Here is a 22,463-nt window from a genome sequence, read left to right as displayed (position 1 = left end):
TGGAGGTGTTCAGAACACACTCACTGAACAATAAAAATACTCAGGCATTTTTCAGTTATGATCTTTGATTCTATAAATCTTGATCCTATAAGTTCACTTTTAGTTCTTTAGTCTAAGAAAACAATGATTAATTTGTACTAATAAAATATCTATAAAACAAAAATACAGAATTTGAAAGTGCAGCATTAAGGAAAGGTTGATAACCTGTTTTAATATAAATTTATTTATTTATTTTTGTCTGCCTTGGATGTTCATTGCTGTGCGTGGGCTTTCTCTAGTTGCGGTGAGCAGGGACTACTCTTTGTTATGGTGCACAGGTTTCTCATTGCAGTGGCTTCTCTTGATGTGGAGCACAGGCTCTAGGCACATGAGCTTCAGTAATTGTGGCACACGGGCTCAGTAGTTGTGGTTTGCGGGCTCTAGAGCACAGGCTCAGTAGTTGTGGTGCACAGGCTTAGTTGCTCCGCGGCATGTGGAATCTTCCCACACCAGGGTTCAAACCCGTGTCCCCTGCATTGTCAGGAGGATTATTAACCACTGAGCCATGTGGGAAGTCCCTGATAACCTTCTAGTAGTAGTAGAAGTGATAGAAGTATCAGTAGAAGTAACGTCAAGAAGTTACACTTCCTAAGTTGTTACTCTGGCAGGTGCTCTGTTGCTGGTTTTAATGAATCTCCAAAATATCTGTGCTAAGTATGCTTATTACACAGATAAGAAAATTGAAGCTTGTTTAAGTCACTTGAGAAGGAAAAAAAAGCTCATTTGACTGAGAAATGAAATAATATATGGCTAATGTGATGACTTCTGTAAAGGTTTACTGGATAGCACTATGTAATAAAAAAAGAAAGCTGGTTATAAAACTATTTTATGACATGTGTATACCAAACATAATGGGGAAAAAAGGCTAGGCAGACAATATAGCAAAATATTAAACGTGCTTATGTTTGAATGATTAGACTTTGATTGGACTAAAATTATTTTATTTTTTAATTATTATTATATTATTTTCCTCATTGTATATGTGCATAAGGATGATATACTATTTTTGGAAAAGAAATAAGAGCATTTTTTATTTGTTGTCATTATTGTGTGTATGAGTGCTTTTAAGTAAAGCAAAAATAAGGAAGGTTGATGGAGTCTGTGTGTCCCTGCATCACTGTAAGATCACACATTGGTTAGGCAGGTAAAACTGTCAAAACTATTCTGGCCTTGGGGCCGACTTTTTTCCGGAAAGGCCCAGGGTTGTGCCTTGGTGTGTGCCCTACCATGACTTTCTGCACAGCAGTTTCTGGCCAGAACTCTAACACCTACCAACCCGCCTACCTCACCCACAACCCCAGGGGCCCTCGGAGCTGGTGCAGGGAACTCTGACTGCTCTTTCCAGGCAGCTGATAGGTTTACACATATTCCCCCATCTGCCTCAGGGCCCCTTCAGCTCTTGCTCCTGACAAGGCAGGGTTTCCTGGCTGCCTCCCTCCTGGAGAGGCAGTCTTACACCGTCCTGAGTAACACCAAGGCCAGCAGTACTGAGTGATCACGTTAGAGACCTTAGGGCCCCCTTCCCAGAGTCAGGTCCCATGACAAGTCGGGAAAAAAAACAAAAAACAAACAAACAAAAACTTTCATGTGTCATCTTTCAGAGGAGGAGTGAAATTTGCTGTGCCACTTGGAGCAGCCTGGAGACCACAAGGGACAAAGCACAATGGCTGTAGCAAATTGTGACACTTTTTACTGGATTTTGTTTGTTTCAAAACCACAACCTAGAAGAAAATAAGTTCTACAAATGCCCAGAATGAAGTTTCCACAGTGAAGAAGGATATTAACCAGAGACTGAGTGGTGAAAACTTTAGGAGTTGTCTTTTAAAGCTTTCCTCCACATAGATCTCAATGATTGTTTTTTCTCAGAGGACTTTCAAAATAAGGAGTTTGGGTCATTAGGAAGACCTTTTGGATCTGAGAGCATTTTGAGGAGCACAGAAATAAAGACTAATCCATTTTCTCATTTGGAGAATGCTGAATCCTTCAAGTCACTTCAAACATAGGTTTCTAAGAAAGATGCTGTGAATGTCTACCTTTGATGGCACTGTGAAGAACAGTCTATAAAAGCATGGCAGACAAACAATCTGAAAAAGATAACATTTTAAAAATTCCATTTAAAATAGCATCAAAATGGTTAAACACTTAGGAATAAACTTAACCAAGGAGGAGAAAGACTTGTACACTGAAAACTACAAAATAATGATGAAAAAAATTAAAGACACAAACAAATGGAAAGACCTCCTGTATTCATGGATTGGAAGACTTACTATTATTAAAATGTCCATACTATCCAAAGCTATCTAGATTCAATGTAATCCCTATCAAAATCCCAATGGCATTTTTTGCAGAAATTTAAAAACAACCCTAAAATTCATAGGAAAACGTGAGGGATCTTGAAAAACCAAAATAATCTTGATAAAGATCAAAGCAGGAGACCTTACACTTCTGACTTCATAATACATTGCAAAGTTACAATAATCAAACAGTGTGGTACTGACATAAAGACAGACATATAGACCAATGGAATAAATAGAGAGCCCAGTAGACCCACACAGGTTTGGTCAAGTAATCTTTGATAAGGATGCCAAGAATACACAATGGAAAAAAGAATTGTCTCTTTAACAAATGCTCTTTGGAAAACTGAATAGCCACATGCAAAAGAATAAAATTAGATCCTTATCTTACACCATACACAAAAATCAACTCAAAACAGCTTAAAGACTTAAACATAAGACCTAAAAATCCTAGAAGAAAACATAAGGGAAAAGCTTCTTAATATTGGTCTTGGTAATGATTTCTTGGATATGACATCAAAAGCACAGACCAAAAAAAAGCAAAAAGTAGACAAGCAAGACTACATCAACATTTTTCAGCAGCAAAGGAAATAATCAACAGAGTGAAACAGCAACCTACAGAATGGGAGAAAATATTTGCAAATCATATATCTGATAATGACTTAATATTCAAAATATATAAGGGAATCCTACAACTCAATGGCAAAAAAATTGAATAACTAGATTAAAATAAAAAATTGGCAAAAGACTTGAATAGACATTTTTCCAAAGACATACAAATGGCCCATAGGTATATAAATAGATGCTCACCATCACAAACCATCAGGGTAGTGCAAATCAAAATCACAATGAGATATCATCTCACACTTGTTAGGATGACCATTATAAAAACAAACATAGGGCTTCTCTGGTGGTGCAGTGGTTGAGAGTCCGCCTGCCGATGCAGGGGACACGGGTTCGTGCCCTGGTCCGGGAAGATCCCACATTGCCGCGGAGCAGCTGGGCCCGTGAGCCATGCCACTGAGCCTGTGTGTCCGGAGCCTGTGCTCTGCAATGGGAGAGGCCACAACAGTGAGAGGCCCACGTACTGCAATAAATAAATAAATAAATAAAAACATAAATGAAAACAAAATAGAAAGTAACAAGTGTAGATAAGGATGTGGAGAAATTGGAACACATATGCACTGTTGGTGGCAATATAAAATGGTGCAACCACTATGGAAAGCATTATGGATGTTCTTCAAAAAATTAAAAATAGAATTACCATAAGATCCAGCCATCCCACTTCTGGGTATTTATCCAAAGAGTTGAAATCGGGATCTGAAAGAGATATTTGTGCCCATGTATATTGTAGCATTATTCACAATAGCCAAGAGGTGGAAACAATCTAAATGTCCATTAAGGAAAAAATGGATGAATAAAATGTGGTATATACTTAAGATGTAATATTATTTAGCCATAGAAGAGGGAAATCCTGACATATGGTACAACATGGATGAAACTTGAAGGACATTATGCTAAGTGAAATGAGCCAGTAACAGGAGAACAAAACCTGCGTGATTCCACTTATGTAAGGTATCTAAAATAATCAAACTCATCAAAGCAGAAAGTAGAATGGTAGTTGCCAGGGGCTGAAGAGAGAGGAAAATAGGAAGTTACTGTTCAATGAGTATAGAGTATCAGTCACGGAAGATGAAAAGTTCTACATATCTGCTGTACAACAATGTGCATGTATTTAACAATACAGTACACATAAAACTTTTTAAGAGGGTAGAATTCATATTATGTATATTTTTTACTCAATAAAAAAAGGCAGATCAGAGGAATACCTGGCTGCAATACTGGGTGTGACGTTCAATTTCAGGTGTTCAAAAAATGCAACTTTGACATCACTGTCTATAATTATGCTTAATTTATATTTTCATCTCCTATCTTCCCAGTAATGAAAGGGTTATCTCAGCCAATTCAGAAGTCCTCATCATCCATGCAGTAGTAGTTATATAACCAAGGTGTCAAGGAATAGGGATGTATATAGTATATAGAGCATTTACTAATAGTAATTATTATATATTAGCATTTACATTAAAATAGATCATTTATAAAACATTTCGGTGGGAGAAGTAACAGTGAGATTCTGAACAAAGTCTCTCTTAGCCCCTGAAAACAAATTTCCTTTATTCTGCCAAAGATGAGGATGCTGGTTCCCTCCACCTCTGAGCCAACCAGCCTGGGACATCTAGCTCCTCCTTCTCTTGGCTGTTATCTTAGATTTCTGGCTTGACAGATTTCACAATGATACAATAAGATGGACTGCTGTGCCTAAAAACCCAAATTCCATAATCTGTATAATCTGAGGTGAAGGTGAATGTACGATGGGGAGCTCTTTTCTGGAGGAACAGTACTTTCAAGTTGTGAATTTACTTCAGCCCTTGAGGTTGTATATAGATATATTAATGTGCTTTCCTGGAATTCATTCTACGTTCCCTCCATTGAATAGCAGCCATGCAATTTGTATGGAATTGACCTCACATCCAGAACTATAGGCTCTTATTGGCCTATGGCCTAAGCCCTGCTCACTGTGGTTAATTCAAGAGAAGGCACAGGGCTTCCCTGGTGGCGCAGTTGTTGAGAGTCGGCCTGCCAGTGCGGGGGACACAGGTTCAAGCCCTGGTCTGGGAGGATCCCACATGCCGTGGAGAAAATGGGCCCGTGAGCCACAACTACTGAGCCTGTGCGTCTGGAGCCTGTGCTCCGCAACAAGAGAGGCCGTGATAGTGAGAGGCCCGTGCACCGCAATGAAAAGTGGCCCCCACTCACCGCAACTAGAGAAAGTCCTCGCACAGAAATGAAGACCCAACACAGCCAAAAATAAATATAAATAAAAACTAAATAAAAGAGTAGGCATGAAACCTAATTTGGTTCATGACCTAAGTGAAGCTCAGGGCTTTGGTTTGATGGTTGAGAAAAGGGAAGTCTTCTATCCCCATATTTGTGGATAAGGATGTAGGGAAGCCCTGTTTTCTGGAGGCAGGCATCTTATGAGCACAAGGAAAATTAACCTTCCTTTGTAATTTTAAGATGATGCTGACTCTATGGAAACAGAGATATGAAAAGAAAACCTGTGCCCTTGATTACATAAGTGAAGCACTAGCTCAAACCTCACCTGAAAGGCACTTTGCACTAAACCTCCATTTATAAGAACCAAGAAATGGGCTTTAATTTTTAAGCCAGTTTGAGTTAGGTTATCTGTAACCTGCAAGAGAAAGCATTGGAACAGATATGGGAAGAACCTGTATTGATCCCTTACTTTACCACTCTCTTCTTCCCAAAGTCTTTGAACTTTGGGAGGAATGTATTTTCCTTCTGAGAGAATTTATATCTGATTCAGCTAGGTAACTGGTGGCACTACTAGTCTTGGGTCACTTTAAACTAAATTTCATAGACTGAGTGCCTTTGGATCTCCCAGGTGATATGGGCTGAAAAATCCACATGATAGCAGGGGAACTTCTGGTTCATATTTACTCTGAGTTGTAGCCCTTGGGGTCCCAGTAGAAAGTGAGACCATCTCCCTGTAGACATGACTTCTATGGAAAGGCTATCAAAACCAATTTCAATTTTTCCTCCCTGTAAGCTTCTTCAAGATGCCAGCAAATGTTTCCTGTCCAACTAGTAGAGAGGTAGACAGACCTGGTGACTGCTTTAAATATTCCAGGTAATTTCACATTCCAGTGGCTCCACTACTGAGCTGAAAGCTGAAGGTGAATCAAGAATTGAGGGAGAAGAAGAGAAAAAGATCAAGAAAGAAAGTTGTAGATTATCAAGATCCAGCTTGAAACAGATGGCCATCTACTTAACATTTCCTTTATCTTGTCTTCTTTTGGTTACATAATTAGGATGTCACATTAGGGATTTAATATTAATTAATAATACATTTAGAACATTAGGGTTAGAGAGAGTTTAGAAATCATCAAAATCAGTAGTTCTAACTCATCAGTATTAAAACCCTTTCTTCAAGCAATCTGTTTAGATGTAAATTCAATATAGGAAACAAATGAGAATAGAATTACTCTCCTTGAAAGAGGAAGATGGAGCAAGGGATTGTGCTAGCCTTCACCCAGCACTACCCATTCCTGTAGCTTTAACAGACTCCCTTGCTACCCACCTATTTCCCCTTGGTCTCTTCTATTTCAGTGCACGTCTGACTTCCAACTTCCGAAATGTGCATCTGTTTTCCTGAGGGCTGTTGAAGCCTATTCCATTCCGAAGCACAGAAGGTGAGAAGCGCTGGGGAATCCATGCCCCTCTCTAGAGCAGCTCTCAACCTACAAATTCCCAGCTGGATCACCCTTCAGGTGGGAGAATTCTGATGCACATGTTCTTAAAGTATGGTCCATGGATATCTGGAGGCCCTCAAGAAATTACTGCCATAATAACTTAAAAGTATTATTTGCCTTTTTCACTGTGTTGACATCTGTACTGACAGTGCAAAAACTATGGTGTGAAACTTGCCTTAGCAATCAGGCAGGGATACCTGCTGTACTAGTTGTACTGATTTTACTGGTAGTCATTGTATTCTCCTCCATCTTGGACTGATGAGGGAAAAAAGTCAGTTTCACTTAAAATGTCCTTCATGAAGCAGTAAAAAATTACATTTTATTAAATACTGACCTTTGAGTAGAAGTCATTTTATTATTCTATGTCAAAATGAGAACTACATATAAAGCAATTCTGCTCCATACTGAAGTATGACCGTTGTTTCAAAGAAAAGCACTTGTAAAACTGTTTGAATTGAAAGAACAAACTATGCTTATTCAGACTTAAGTACTTGGCAGACATTTTCCAAAATGAATGAAATCAGGCTGTTACTTCAAAGAAACCACTGACAGTATTTGTTGCCAATAATAAAATCTGAGCTTTCAGGAGAAAATTAGAATTTTTGAAAACTTATATCCACCACTGTGAGCTTGATGACTTCCCAAAGCTTAACTGCTTTTTCTGAGGACACAAATGGGGATAATAATGCAAGTGAATTTTTGAGGTGGTATAATTCAATATGTCAGCATTTGGAATATCTGCCTAACTCATTGAACCATTAATTTTCCTTTGACCAACACATGATCAAAATCAAATATGGCAAATATGGTAAAAGATTTGCTCAAAGAACAGGATAAAACATTGATTTTAATGAAATAAGAGTACAAAATGTTCATGTGATTTCAAACTTCACATTAAAACTAACCTTTAAGAAATTATCAATTGTCAAGTTTTAGTGTAATGTCAAACAAGAATATACACAATTATCTGAGAATATTCATACATATATATATAAATAATTAAAATACTCTTCCTTTTCCAACAACATAATTGGTTAAGTGTAGAAGTATTTCAACTAAAACATACAGCAACAGATTGAACACAGAGGCATAATTGAGAATCCATTTGTTTTCTATTAAATGAGATATTGAAAAAGTTTGTAGAAATTATGAAGTATAATGACATCCTTCTAACACAGTTTTCTGTATTAGAAAATATAACAGCTTTTCATAAAATGTTTGCCATTTACTTAACATGTAATATATTTACTCATTTTTTAATTAATAAATACATTTTCTCAGTTTTAATTTCTAGTATGATAAATAATTTTAGATATAAGCCACACAAAGTATAGCTTCTTGGGGTCCTCAATAATTAAGATGGTAAAAGTATATTGAGGTTAAAACATTTGAAAACTGCTGTTTCTCATTATTTCTGAGTTTCCCAGTGGCATGCATCTCAAACTGCTCCCAGGGGTAACTTTCTTGATAACACACACTTTCTGGGCTTAATTCAATTCCCTGTCTCACTTCTTCATTCCAAGACCACAGTTCATGGGATCACCTTCCAAGTAAACACCTTATATGTAAATTCTTATCTGAGGAAATCAAATGAAGAGTCCCTCGAAGAACCAAGGGACAGAATATAATAGCCATTGAATTTAGCTCTTTCACTCCACAAAGAAGAAAGTGAATGCCAGAGAGAGAAAATGACTTATCCCAGCCAATGGTACATAGTTTACCTGAATCCACAGATCCCAAGCATTTTCGTTAGCATCAGCTTTCTTAAAGGCAATACAATCCCAAGGCCTCCCACATCTGTTCATCACTATCTTCCGATCATCATGATACAACATTGGAGAATAAGCATAGTCATGCCATGTTCATCCATTTTCATATTTGTCTCAGTATTTTAAGCACCCTTTAGTGTAGTATCCTTGGGACACTAGGGCATGAGACTTCCTCTGCTTCTAACCCTTGTTTTATTATCAGTCATTTCATGAACTCTAACGCCTGAGGTATCCTATATCTCTGAGAGATAGGAGGTCAAGTAAATGGGTAAACTATGCTCCCTCCTTTCAAAGAGCTTAGAAATCTCATGTTCATCTTGTCATCCAAAATACATGGGTACTATATTCTAATCTTAGTTGAATTTACTCACTGGATTTTTGTTTCTTCGTTCTGTTTCCTTTTGATTGGAATCTGTTTAAATAAAGATTTTTGTACATGAATCTGAGAGGCTGTGGGAATGAAAGAATAGACAGAGAAAATTATAACCAACCTTGATCTCTTTTCTTTCTTGGGACTTTCTTTTTTTTTTTTCTTTCATTATTCCATGTGTGGATATCTAACAACTAATGTTTATTCATCATCCATTCTATATCAGTACTTGTCCGTACATTTTGCAAGGGGTGGGGCTGGAATTCTTTCTGAGATTTTTGACTCCAAAAGTTGTACCATCACCCTCTCACTGTCAGAATAAGCAAGAGTCATAAGCCTAGCCCCAGTCACTTTTATTCTTGGAATTTTATTTAGTGTCAAATAAATTTATTTACCTACCTGAGTCTACCCATCTGGATGGATAGTCTGACAGCTCAGTTTAGATGGGTAGTTCAGTGGTTTCAAGTCTTGGAATTTCTATCCTGATCTGGCACCATTCCTTTATAAAGTGAGCTATTTATGTACCTTAGAATTATTCACTACTAATAAGACAGCACTACAATACTCATGTCAACTATAAAAGGGTAAAAAATGTTCTTTAATTTAAAAAATATGAACCATGTTAACTTTCTTTGGAATGAAGAGTTTAGAACTGATTTGGGACTTAGAGTCCTGAATAAAATTAATGCATTGGAAACAAATACCTTGCTCTCTTTCTACAATGCTCTTCTTGGAAGCCAAGAATTTTAAGTGTTCAGGTGAAGTTTATATTATACTCAGGAGTTCACAATGGACTTCATTGACATGCCAACCTCAGTGGTAGACCTCTTTTTTTTTTTTTCTTTTCTTATGAGCTCAAGGACTTATAGGAAGAAAATAATGTACAATAATTAAAAACTTCTGAGATTCCTGTTGGAAACCCACAGATGAACAGTAATTCCAAAGAATCAGAGCATGTTATTTTCCCAGAAGTGTCTTAAGAAAGTCTTTTCTTTTTCTAGTGGAAAAACCAACCAGGTATGCATAGCCATTGGAGTAGCTCCCTGCCGCATTCTGTATTGAGTATATTCAGAGCTGCTGAAGAGAATACACATGAATAGACAACATGACCCAAGAACTGAGTTGCCTTGGGAATAGGGATTAAGTCATATTGCCAGTGCATGCTAGAATTATGATTAGGTGGTATTCATTACTTGGTTTAAGTGGCAATGGTTTAGGGCTTGGTTTGGATAAAATCCCCAAATAAAATTCTGATTCCAAGTGTAACTGAGTACTTAACTTATATTAATTACTTCTTTAGCACACTGTATATTTTTTCATTCCAATTATAAGTTAAATACTCACTCACTCACTTTTTCATTCTTTTAATAGTTCTGAGTGCCTTTTATGTGCCAGGCATGGGCTCATTCTTGGGAATACCAATACAAATAAGACAGGGTCCTTGTGTCAAAGTGCTTACAAATTTGGTGAATATATACTTGCAGAAGAAAATATTAAATTAAATAGTATAAAAAAGAAACTAAAAAAAAGTAATCCCGTCTTGGGTACCAACTATTACATAGTATGAGACACTGCTGGTCTGGCTGAGAGGTCATACACATTGGTGCTTGTTTCTGAATGCAAGTTTAGCTGGGGCTATTTGTCAAGGGCCTCAGTACACCTGAAACTAATACAACATTGTAAATCAACTACATTTCAATAATTTTTTTTAAACGTAGGTACAAATTAATTAATTAAAAATAAAAGCATGTGCATACAAAAAAGAGAGGAAATGTCAAGCAGGGGGATCTCTTTAGAGACCAGCACCCACAAATTCATTATATCAAAGAATGAGACATGTGTTAGACTTCAAATGCTCCAGAACCATAAGGACTCCTGTGATTAGGCTGGAATCACGCAGATAATCTAGGATAGACAGCCTCCCCATCTCAAGGTCCTCAACTTTAATCATATCTGTAAAGTCCCTTTTGCCACATCAAGTAACATATTCATGGGGTCTGGAATTAGTATGTAGATATCTTTGGGGAAGCCATTATTCTAATACTACATACTATATTAGTCTACTTCCTTAAATTAAGATTGACACAAACGTTTTTCTTTGAATATTTGAGAATTACAGTACCAAATTCACTTTTCCATAATGCATGCCTAGGACTCTTTGTTTTGCAACTATACCAATCTATGCATTTCAATTCCATTCTGTTTCAAAGCTCAAATTAAATGACTGTCTCCATAAAGCCTTCTTCAAATATTTTATCCTTCATTAAACCTCCTCTCCCTGGAACTCCTTTCATACTTGATCACATTTGTCATGAAATGGCTCATTTTGTTTCATATGTGTCATTCTTTCCTTCACAGGATTTGTCAGCCCCTAAAGACAGGAAACGCGTCCAAAAACACCCCTCTAACCTGACTCATCTTTGTTCATGCCTCAACTTGGTAAAATCTTTCCTCCATAATTTTAGTCTCTTCATATTTAAGCCCATTCTACAATTTCAGTCTGAATATGCTTTCTAAAATGCCCTTTCCCATTTCCATTCAAAACTTTTAACAATGTGTCCTATTGCCTTTATAATAAAGAAAAAACTCTTTGGTCTTGGCAGTCAATTCCCACCTTTCTTTTGTTACAACCTTTCTCTCCAAACTTGTAACATATTCATCACTCAACCTTCTGGAGGACACGTTTTCTTTTATACTCAGAAAAGCCAAGTACATATCTACCTTTTCCTAGCCCTTCGATTTATGTGAATCCCAGTCTTTTAGGACAAGCATTCAATTGATTAATTATTAAGAATAAAGATTTCTATATGGCCCTCATTAAGACATATCTTCAAAACCCCACAAAACTCTTCAATAAAAGACTTCGTAAAACCCCACAGAAAACCTAAGGAATTTTAATATATTTAATGCTTATTTCACTTTTTATTTATTTTGAGAACAATATCAAAACATAACTATGACCAATATTTCAGACTTGCCCCTAATTCTTGTACTACTCATTCAGTGTTTGTTTTATTTTGTTTTGAAAAATAATGCCATTGATATTCTGTAAAAATAAATACTACTAATAAAAACTCAAGAAATGTTGAAAAATGCAAAGATGAAAATATTTGGCCATCCAACTGAATATCTTCTTTAGAAAAATATCAATTCAGGTTTTCTGCCCATTTTTTAAACAGGTCGTTTGTTTTCTTGATATTGAGATGTGTGAACTATTTATATATTTTTAATATTAACCTCTTATTGGTCATGGTTATATCATTTACAAATTTTTTCTCCCATTTAGTAGGTTGTCTTTATTTTGTCGATGGTTTTCTTTGCTGTTCAAAAGCTTTTAAGTTTAATTAGGCTCCATTTGTTTATTTTTACTTCTGTTTCTTTTGCCATAGGAGACGATATATATATACATATATATATATATATATACATATATATGTATATATATACACACATATATATGTATATATATACACATATATATATATGGCTACAATTTATGAATTTATGCTAAAGAGTGTTCTGCCCATGTTCTCTTCTAGTTTTATAGTTTCATGTCCTCCCTTCCTTCCATCTTCCCTTCCTTCCTTTCTTTCTTTCTTTCTTTTTCTTTCTTTCTTCCTTCCTTTCTTTCTTTCTCTTTCTTTCTTTTCTTTCTTTCTTTCTTTCTTTCTTTCTTTCTTTCTTTCTTTCTTTCTTTCTCTCTCTCTCTCTCTCTCTCTCTCTCTCTCTCTCTCTCTCTCTCTCTCTCTCTCTCTCTCTCTCTCTCTTTCTTTCTTTCTTTCTTTTTCATATGGATAACCAAATTTTCCAGCACCAGTTTTGAAAAGGCTAACGTTTTCCATTGAATTACCTTGGATCCTTTATTGAAAGACAGTAGATCAAATATGTGTACTACCACTTCAGGATTCTCTTCTGTTTTAATCTTCTGTTTTAATCATCTATACGTCTATCCTTATGCCAATATCACACTGTTCTGTTTATTATAGCTTTATAATAAAACTTAAAATCACATGGCATAAGAACCCCAACTTAATTTCTTTTCCAATAAGATTTTGCCCATTCTGTGTCCTTTGCACTTCCTTACAAAGTTTTAAATCAGCCTAGCAATTTCTATAAAACAAAACAAAACAAAAATATCCTTGCTGGGATTTTGACTGTGATCACGTTGAATCTATAGATCAATTTGGACAGAATTGATATCTTAACACTGTTGAGTCCTTCAATTCATGAGGACTCATTTGTTTGGGTCTTTCTAACTTTTCTTAGCAGTATTCTATAGTCTTCAGTATAAATGTCATGTATACATTTTTGTACATTTATTTCTATTTATAATTTTCTATTTTATTTTACATGGTATATATTTTTTAATTTACTGGCCTTCCCTGGTGGCTCAGTGGTTGAGAGTCTGCCTGCCGATGCAGGGGACACGGGTTTGTGCCCCGGTCCGGGAAGATCCCACATGCCACGGAACGGCTAGGCCCATGAGCCATGGTCGCTGAGCCTGTGCATCCGGAGCCTGTGCTCTGCAACGGGAGAGGCCACAACAGTGAGAGACCCGCGTACCGCAAAAAAAAAAATTTTACTGTCAATTGTTTGTTACAAGTATAGAAATAAAACTAATTTTTGTGTATTAACCATGTATCCTACAGTCTTGATAAGCTCACTTATTTGCTCCAAGTGCTTTTTCTTGTAGACTTTTAAGGATTTTCTACATAGATGATCATGCCATCTGTAAGGATTGTTTTACACTTCCTTTCTAATCTGGATGCAATTTTCCCCTTGTCTTTTCACACTGACTGTGATCCCCCAGTACAATGCTACTCCAGAAGTAGTAAAGAGGGCAAACTTTTGTGGTTCTTTACTTTGGGGAGAAAGTATTCAGTCTTTAGGTAGCTACAGGTGTTTTTGTAGGTGCTCTTTACTAGGTCATTAGCTTTCTGTAAGTTTTTTATCATGATAAGTATTGAATATTGTAAAATCCCTTTTCTGCATTTATTGGGTTATTAATGTGGTTTTTGTATTTTAGTCTGTCAATATGGTTAAGTATATCAACTGAGTGTTAAATGTCAAACAACTGTTGTGCCTTGCTGTGATGAAATTGGTCATGATATCTTGAACTTTTATAAATTAAATGTTTGCATTCAATTTGATAACTTTATTTAAAGGGTGGTTGCATCTATTGGGTTGGCCAAAAAGTTCATTCAGGTTTTCCATAATATCTTACAGAAAAAACCTGAATGAACTTTTTGGCCAACCCAATATATTTATGAGACATTGGTCCATAGTTTTGGCTTTTTTTAATGTCTTTATTTGGTTTTGGTCTCAAAGCCATGCTAGCTACTCAAAATTAGTTAAGAAGAGTTTTGTATTTTCTTTAAAAGTTATGTATTACTTATATCCTCATTAGAATTCAGGGATCAGCAAACTTCTGTAAAAACATAGACAATATATAAATGAATAGACATGGCTGTGTTCCTATAAAACTTTATTTGTGGATGCTGAAATTTTAATTACATATAATGTTCATATGTCAGGAAATGCAATTCTTCTTTTGATTGTTTTTGCCATCATTGAAAATTGTAATAACCCTTCTTTGCTTAGGGGATGTAGAAAAACAGGTGATGGGCTGGATTTGGCCCACAGGTCATTGTTTGTCAAACAATGTATTCACCAGTGAAATCATTCTGGGTCTGGGGTTTTCTTATAGGAAGATTTTTAACTTCACATTCAGTGAGATTTGGGCTATCACAATCCAACAGATGTAGGGCTATTCAGGTTACCTAATTCATTTTTTAGTAAGATTTAATACTTTGTATTTTTCAAAGGATAGAATAAAAAATGTTATAGCTGTTTATTTTTATTAACCAAAGTCCATGTTATAAAATTTTAAAAATATGTCCATTTTTTTCAGTGCTGGCTTTTCCTGGTTTCATTAATCAAATATTCTTTAATATCATCTTTATTGAGTCAAAACTTCAGTTATTTATTTCTATTTCAGCTCACACATGAAGGGAGCATGACGTGATGAAAAACCACTGGGCATAGAGCCAGGAGGCTGAAGTTTTAGTTCTATAAGCTGGGTGACCTTGAGCAAGTCATCAATTTGCACGGACTGCTGTATCCTCACTCATGACGTGGAAATTGGGTGAAGCGATCACCACAGTCTCCATTAGCTCCGAAGTCTATGCCGCAGCGTCTGTACATATCTGTAATATATGTGGGAACTGAACAAATGCTATGGCAGAAGTAATACCTCCCTTACAGATTGCTGAGAGGATTAGATAAGCACACAGCTCAGGTGGACAGAGCATGGCCCTTGGTAATCACTGTGTAAGTGTCTTCTAGCATCTACCCAGTGTTTCATTAACCAAGTCTTGTTTAATTCCCTTTTCTCTTCAGTCATCACTTTTCCAATTTTTAAATGAGGAACTTGGATTAAGTAGATGATATTCAGTGAGTCATTACCAAATTCTGCTCTGATTTTTGTTTCAAAGCTTCTATATATCCAAAAATTGTAATTACTGAATTACATTACTTTTGCACTTTAAAATAATTACAGACCAGGGGCTTCCCTGGTGGCGCAGTGGTTGGGAGTCCGCCTGCCGATGCAGGGTACATGGGTTCGTGTCCCGGTCCAGGAGGGTCCCACATGCTGCGGAGCGGCTGGGCCCGTGAGCCATGGCCGCTGAGCCTGTGCGTCCGGAGCCTGTGCTCCGCAATGGGAGAGGTCACAACAGTGAGAGGCCCGCGTACCGCCAAAAAAAAAAAAATAATAATAATAATAAATAATTACAGACCGGCATCCATATGTAAATCTTTCACCCTAGTTCTTACATATGTGCTAAGACCAGAATGTTCAGGGCCTTTGGGGACAAGATCCGAGGTAGGGCTTGTCATGCCCAAAACTTTCAGCTAAGGGTTTCCCTAAGTTGTTTCTTATATTCCAGGGGTAAGGGTGGTGAGAAGGGCTATATTTCTGCTAAAAATTTACCTAATTTTTTTTTTAAAAAGAAATGATATGTTCCAATATTCCAATTGAAACGTGCAGACTGCAGTTGATGCCAATTTAGCTTTGCATCAATTAAAGTTTGCTTTAATTTTGCTAATGTTTGCTTTTTCTAATGATCAAAAGTAAATTCTGCTTTGTAGAAAAGTGCAAAGATGAAAACTTCCCTCAGGAATACCTGCAGTGCTCAGACCAGTGACCTAAATATACAAAGCAGGTGGGTCCTCAGAGAACAAAGTGGATAGATGGTATGAAAGGGAGGATATAGGCAAACAGAAAATGTCTGCTAGTCACCTTTAGTTCCTGGCTGTCAGTTTGTAATCTTTCAGGTAAAATAATTTTTTCTGGTCATAGACAACCACTGTTAAAAATTTAATGTGTGTTCTTTCATTCTTTATTTATATACATAAATTTTATGTTTAATTTTTTAACAAAAATTGTATATGGAGGAACAACTCTGTCTTGCTTAGTTCACTTAGGGTACCATGAACACTTATTCATGTCATTAAATAATCTTTAAACACATGGTGTTAATGGCTGCACCATTTTTAACACATACCTTTATTTAACGATTTTCTCTTTTGGGACATTTAGGTTGTTTCCCTCAAAATGTGCTGAAAGGTCTGAATAAAGGCTTCGAGGTGACTTCGTTCTAAAACTATTCTCCCTGTCCTTTTCCACTCAGATCTGTATGGACCCTTGAAGAAGCATGGTCTCTTGCAGGCAGGGGGCTTCTGCTCTGGCATTTATGAAATCGAGGGTCAGCTTTTAGCTAACACGCATGCGCAAGTTCTGATGGAAGGCGACCACTTCACATTTACGTTTTGTACCAAATACTTGCCTAAATATTTGATAAAACTTGGAAATTGCTAAAGGACAGAAAATATCACTGATTTATTTATGTCCTACCTGGAAGTTTCTTTATATAAATTTGAGTTTATTTCAAGTAGAATAAAAACTTCCCGACAGCACTGCAAATGCACCTCTTGCTTTCTATTCGAGGCTCCAAACTACTTTTGAAGCCTTATTTCCCAATTTCCCTTTCACAATTTGTTTGTTACAGGCAAACTGACATACTGTTTACTAACTGCCTGCCTTGTGTCAGGTGGGTTCCATATAGTATCTTTTTTTTTTTTAATAAATTCATTTATTTATTTGTTTGTTTTTATTTTTGGCTGCGTTGGGTCTTCGTTGCTGCACGTGGGCTTTTTCTAGTTGTGGTGAGCGGGGGCTACTCCTCGTTGCGGTGCGCAGGCTTCATTGAGCTGGCTTCTCTTTTTGCGGAGCACGAGTTCTAGGCACGCAGGTTTCAGTAGTTGTGGCACTCAGGCTCCGTAGTTGTGGCTCGAGGGCTCTAGAGTGCAGGCTCAGTAGTTGTGGCACCTGGGCTTAGTTGCTCCGCGGCGTGTGGGATCTTCCCAGGCCAGGGATCGAACCGAGTCCCCTGCAATGGCAGGTGGATTCTTAACCACTGCGCCACCAGGGAAGCCCCCATATAGTATCTTGCATACCTACGCCAACCCTGCAAAGTGTCATTGTTATCTTGATTTTGTGTACCAGGAAACTCAGACTCTGTGTAAGGGAAAGTCCTGAATTTCCAGTTTTTCCACTCTACCCTCTTTCTTCTGATTTACTCTTTAGAGATTTCTAACTGGCCTTTCGCTTTTCTGTGTCTAAACTCTTTCTCCAGCTGCCTGCCTTCCCTGTCCTTCTTTGGTTCCCTCCCTGTTGAAATCCTGTTCATTCTGCAAGGTTCTACTATCAGTACCCAGCCCAGTCCCTTGCACGCAGTAGATGCTCAATAAGAGTAATTAGATGAACATTTGCTGTATCTTTGCCAAAACATCTTCAGATCTAGGAGGCAGCAATGAATGTCTTTTCCCCCATAGTGCCTGCACATAGTAGACAGTTAGGAAAGAGCTTATCTAAAAAAATGAAATCCCCATACCTCCTGGAACAAAAAGTCTGCGGGGCCTTGTACCTCCTGGGGTGTCCAAGACCCCATGTCAGAAATGTATGTTTAGGCAGCAGGAACACACATAAGGCAGGAGAGTATGAAAGTACACTGGAAATGTTTCCTAGTTGGGTCAATTCCAATTTGGCAAAAACAGGCGTACTACTTTTTCTCCAGGGCTCTTTCCCCTAACATCACTTATTAATGCTAATTAGTCAGGGGTGTGCTGTGATGCAGAACACTTGCGACCCACGAGAATTAGAGAGACTGTCATTTCTCAAAAGACCCATGAAAGGCAGAAAGAATAAGTAATGTGGAAGGAGGTAGGGAAAGAGGAACTTCTCTCCAAAAAATTGCCCTGAAATAAGTGCAAGTAAAAATAAATCCACATATAAAACAACTGTACAAATGTTAACAGTATTTTCACAGCTGGGTTTCTTTGCCTAAAATACTTAGCACTTACTTTAGAAAACTCTCTTCTAAACAGGAATGGTCTGACTGATCACAGAAGCTGAACTATGATGGAACTCTGACTTTGAACTTCACTTTTGCCCAGATGGGAATAAAAAAGACTTTTTATAAGCAAGGACCTTAATCGTCATGAATCCACCTCAGGCTGTGGTGAGTGACCTTTATCTCACAGATGAGGACGTTGATATAGGGCTCAGTTCAGCAAACTACATTCATAACATTCAGCGTATTTATATCTAGATTAGGACTCTGGATTTAGAACGCTGGAAAACACCAACTTTGTTTCCATCGCAGCGCAAACATCCCACTTGAATAACTAACTGCCCAGTCACTCATCACAGCAGGATTAGTGGTCTTCTAAAAGGATCTGCATTCACATTCCTGGTATTTATTTCCTGAAGATATTAAGAGGGTATGCTATGGTCTTTGGTTTCAAAGACCAATGCCATAGGACATGACTAATCATTATGACGCACTTTTAGGGACTCTCCCCTTAGAAATGCCACCCAAACAGCAGGCCAATGTGCTACGCACACATTAATAAAAATACATGCTTCCTCTCCAGATGACTATGACAGAAGCTATACTGATGAATATGCTGGCTAAATAAAAAAATACTATAAAGGACTGTAAAGATTAAAATGTTATGTTAATGATGTCAACTCTCATTTATTTATTTCGCAAATATTTCATGAGTGACAGAACTTCCATGTGTCAGAGTAGTAGCTATTGGAATATACAAGTGGAAATAGACAAGGGCCATGTTTTGATAAGCTTGCAATCACCATTCCTATCACCTAATGGAATATTTCATTTAGTATTTTTTTAGCCAAAACACAGGACTCTTCAAAATTACCAAAATATATACATATTGTTATAATTATATATATTATATACGTATATGTATACACACACACATACTTAGTGAGAAAATAGTAAACACAAGCAATTATTCCTTCTTGGTCATATTGAGAAAATATTCTTCATACTTACAGCCCCTGGTGATCACCAGCTTGAACTGGTGTAGTGCAAATTACTTACATCACTTCACTGCACTGTCCCATTTCCCTGCCTAGGTCATAAGCCCTGATTGTCAGAGTCTCTTCCTGACTCATCTGTGTGCCCTCAGTGTCTCACACATGCCTCACACCTCCTAGTCATGCAGGCAGGTTTGGCTGAAGGAAGATGTCATCAGTTAAGGAAACATGAAGTTGACAACAAACTGAACATAAAAGTCAAATATGAATGTGTTGGCTTTTATTGTTTGTTTGTTTTTTTAATTATCATAGACTAACACTGACTTTCTTTGGTGTACAGTTGTATGCATTTTAACATACTTACAGATCTGTACAACCACTGCTGTGACCAGGATACAGAATGGTTCCATCAACTCTCAAAACACCTCCCTCATGTTATTCCTTTATTGGCATACTCTCCCTCCACCCACAACCTCTGGCAAACACGGATCTGTTCTCCATCACTGTAGTTTTATCTTTTGAGACAGGCTTCTTTCACTCATCATACTGTCTGAGATTCATCCAAGTTGTTGTGTGTATCAATAGTTTGTTCTTTTTACTGCTGAGTAGTGATGCATCATATGGTATACCACAGTTAGTTCATCCTTTTACACACTGAAGGATATCTGAGTTGCTTCCAGTTTGGGGATACTACGCAAAAGGCTGCTTATGAACATTTGTGTACCAATTTTCATGTGAACATAAGTTTTCAATTACCTAGTGTAAATACCCAAAAGCAGGATTGTTGGGTCATAAGTTAAGTGTATATTTAACTTTATAAGAAGCTGCTAAACCATTTTCCAAGTTGGCTGGACCATTTTTCAATCACACGATGTGAGTTTAAGGCACTCCACATCCTTGCCAACACTTGGTATGGTCAGTAATTTTTTTCATTTCAGATATTCTAATAGGTGTGTAGTAGTATCTCATCATGGTTTAAATTTGCATTATCCTAATGCCTTATGGTAATGAACACCTGTTTTTCATGTGCTTATTTTCTGTTTTTATATTTTTTTTTTGGTGAAACATCTGTTCACATCCTTTCCCCATTTTTAATTGGATTCCTTAATGTTGAGTTTAAGAGTTCTTTATTCTGGTTACAAGTCCTCTGTTGGATATGTGATTTGAAAACGTTTTCTCCTAGTTTGTGGCTTGTCTTTTTTACTCTCTTGACAATGATTTGGCAAAGTGAAGTTTTTAATTTTAATAAAGACCAATTTTTCCTTTTATAGATTGTGTGTTTGTTATCATTTCTAACACTTCAACTAACACCAGATCATGAAGATTTTCTCCTGTTTGCTTCTAAAACTTATGTTTTTATGATGAATGAATTGAATTTTGATGAACAAAGGAAATGAGGTACTTGATAATAGATTTCCTTCTTTTTTTTTTTTGGGTGGTATGCGGGCCTCTCACTGCTGTGGCTTCTCCCGTTGCGGAGCACAGGCTCCGGACACACAGGCTCAACGGCCATGGCTCACGGGCCCAGCCGCTCCACGGCATGTGGGATCTTCCCGGACCGGGGCACGAATCCGTGTCCCCTGCATCAGCAGGCAGACTCTCAACCACTGTGTCTCCAGGGAAGCCCGGTTTCCTTCTTAATGTTGTAGTTTGCTCCTCCTAATTCTACAGAGTTACCGGAGACTTTTAGACAGACAGCATGTCTGTGAATGGCTCTTTCCTCACATAGAGGACTGCCGTCTGTTGTCTACAATTTAATAATTTTTAAAAAATCCGACAAGCAAGTTTTTTGTGTATGTCAGATGCATTTGGTGACTACACCTGATCTGAACCAGCGTGAGACTATTGTTAGCCTTTATCTCTCTTAATGTGACCTTTATACATTCTGTTACAGAACTCTTTGTGTGTTAATTAGGACCCAAACTGGGGTATTACCTAATATTCAATATATGGACTGTACAACCCTACCTACTAACATCTGAAAAAATATGAATTCTGTAACATAAGCGTTACAGGAAGAGGATGGTGTACCTGAAATTTAAAGGTCTCTCGTGACATGATAGTTCCTGTAGTGGCTACAGGAAACCTCTTCCTCGGGCCTCTCCTCATTCTTGTCACAAGTTCTCACTACTGTGACCGAGGATAGGAATAAGGGACATTACATACAGTGCTTTATTCAACCTGAACGAATGTGTCTTCCCTTGTAACAAAGGAGGATTTATGATACTTTTCCCATTTTTCTTTGTGGTAGTAAATAAAAATACTGACCAGTCAGCCCCCTAATATCAAGGAAGGCCTTTATTTTCACATTATGGTGTGTACGTGTACACACATGTGTGAGTTAGAAACAGGATGGCAGACATGGATGAGGCTCAAACATGGACACCTCAGCCCTCTCTCTACTCGCCAGGACGGGGATGCTGTGTGCCCATCAGGGGAGCCTGAAACACGCGTGATGTGACTTGAGACAGTGTCTGGCACATAGCAAAGGCCCGATAAAGTTAGGCAAAGGTCTTGCTGACCACAGTACCTTGTCATTTCAGGTGTAGCAGTACCTGGAATTTTCTATCAGGAGCTCATTCCATTAGACTAAGGATGCCTTCTTCTGGGGTAGGTTGAGGGGAAATCAGAGACTCCCCAGCTCTGCAGCGTGCCACTTTATCATCCCTTTGGCCCGAGTGGAAGACACACTGTCTTTCCTCCTCATTTACTGCTACAAAGATTACAGTGAGGGCCCATGATCTGAGTCCATCCTGTGTCTGAAACCAAGTACACCGTGAGGAAGTTCAGGAACTACTCTTTCTCTCTAGCTTTCTAGAAGCTTATCTCCAGACTTAAAAATTAAAGAGAATAAAACCAGGAGCCAGGAGCAGCAAGAAAGAGCGATTTGGCTTTCCATTTCTTTCAGTTACGTACTTTTGTCTTGTGGAGTTCAATTTTCAGAAAAGCAGTTAGACAGAGGCAGGGTCGGTTCAGGGGCAAGGCCATATTTAGAAGCTCAAAATGCTTGTTTTTGTGGTGCCAAAGGAATCTACACTTCTTTTTTCTTCCCCAAAGAAAACAGAAGCTCATTATCCTGACAGAGGAAGTCCAGAAGTTTTTAGGTGGAGATTAAACTCTATTCTCAAACACTGATGCTCCTGTTCAGCTTCTTGGTTAAGAGATTTTAATAGGTTTTAAAAATGGTTAGCATGCTACATCGGTTCTGCTTTCTAAATAATTTAGAGAACTTGTGACCTGGAGCTTTCA

Source organism: Aethalodelphis obliquidens, unplaced genomic scaffold (genome assembly GCF_003676395.1).
Source record: "Aethalodelphis obliquidens isolate GAN/ISIS:26980383/991018 unplaced genomic scaffold, ASM367639v1 scaffold24, whole genome shotgun sequence".
In the NCBI taxonomy this organism is placed as follows: Eukaryota; Metazoa; Chordata; class Mammalia; order Artiodactyla; family Delphinidae; genus Aethalodelphis; species Aethalodelphis obliquidens.
This window is presented reverse-complemented; position numbering follows the sequence as displayed.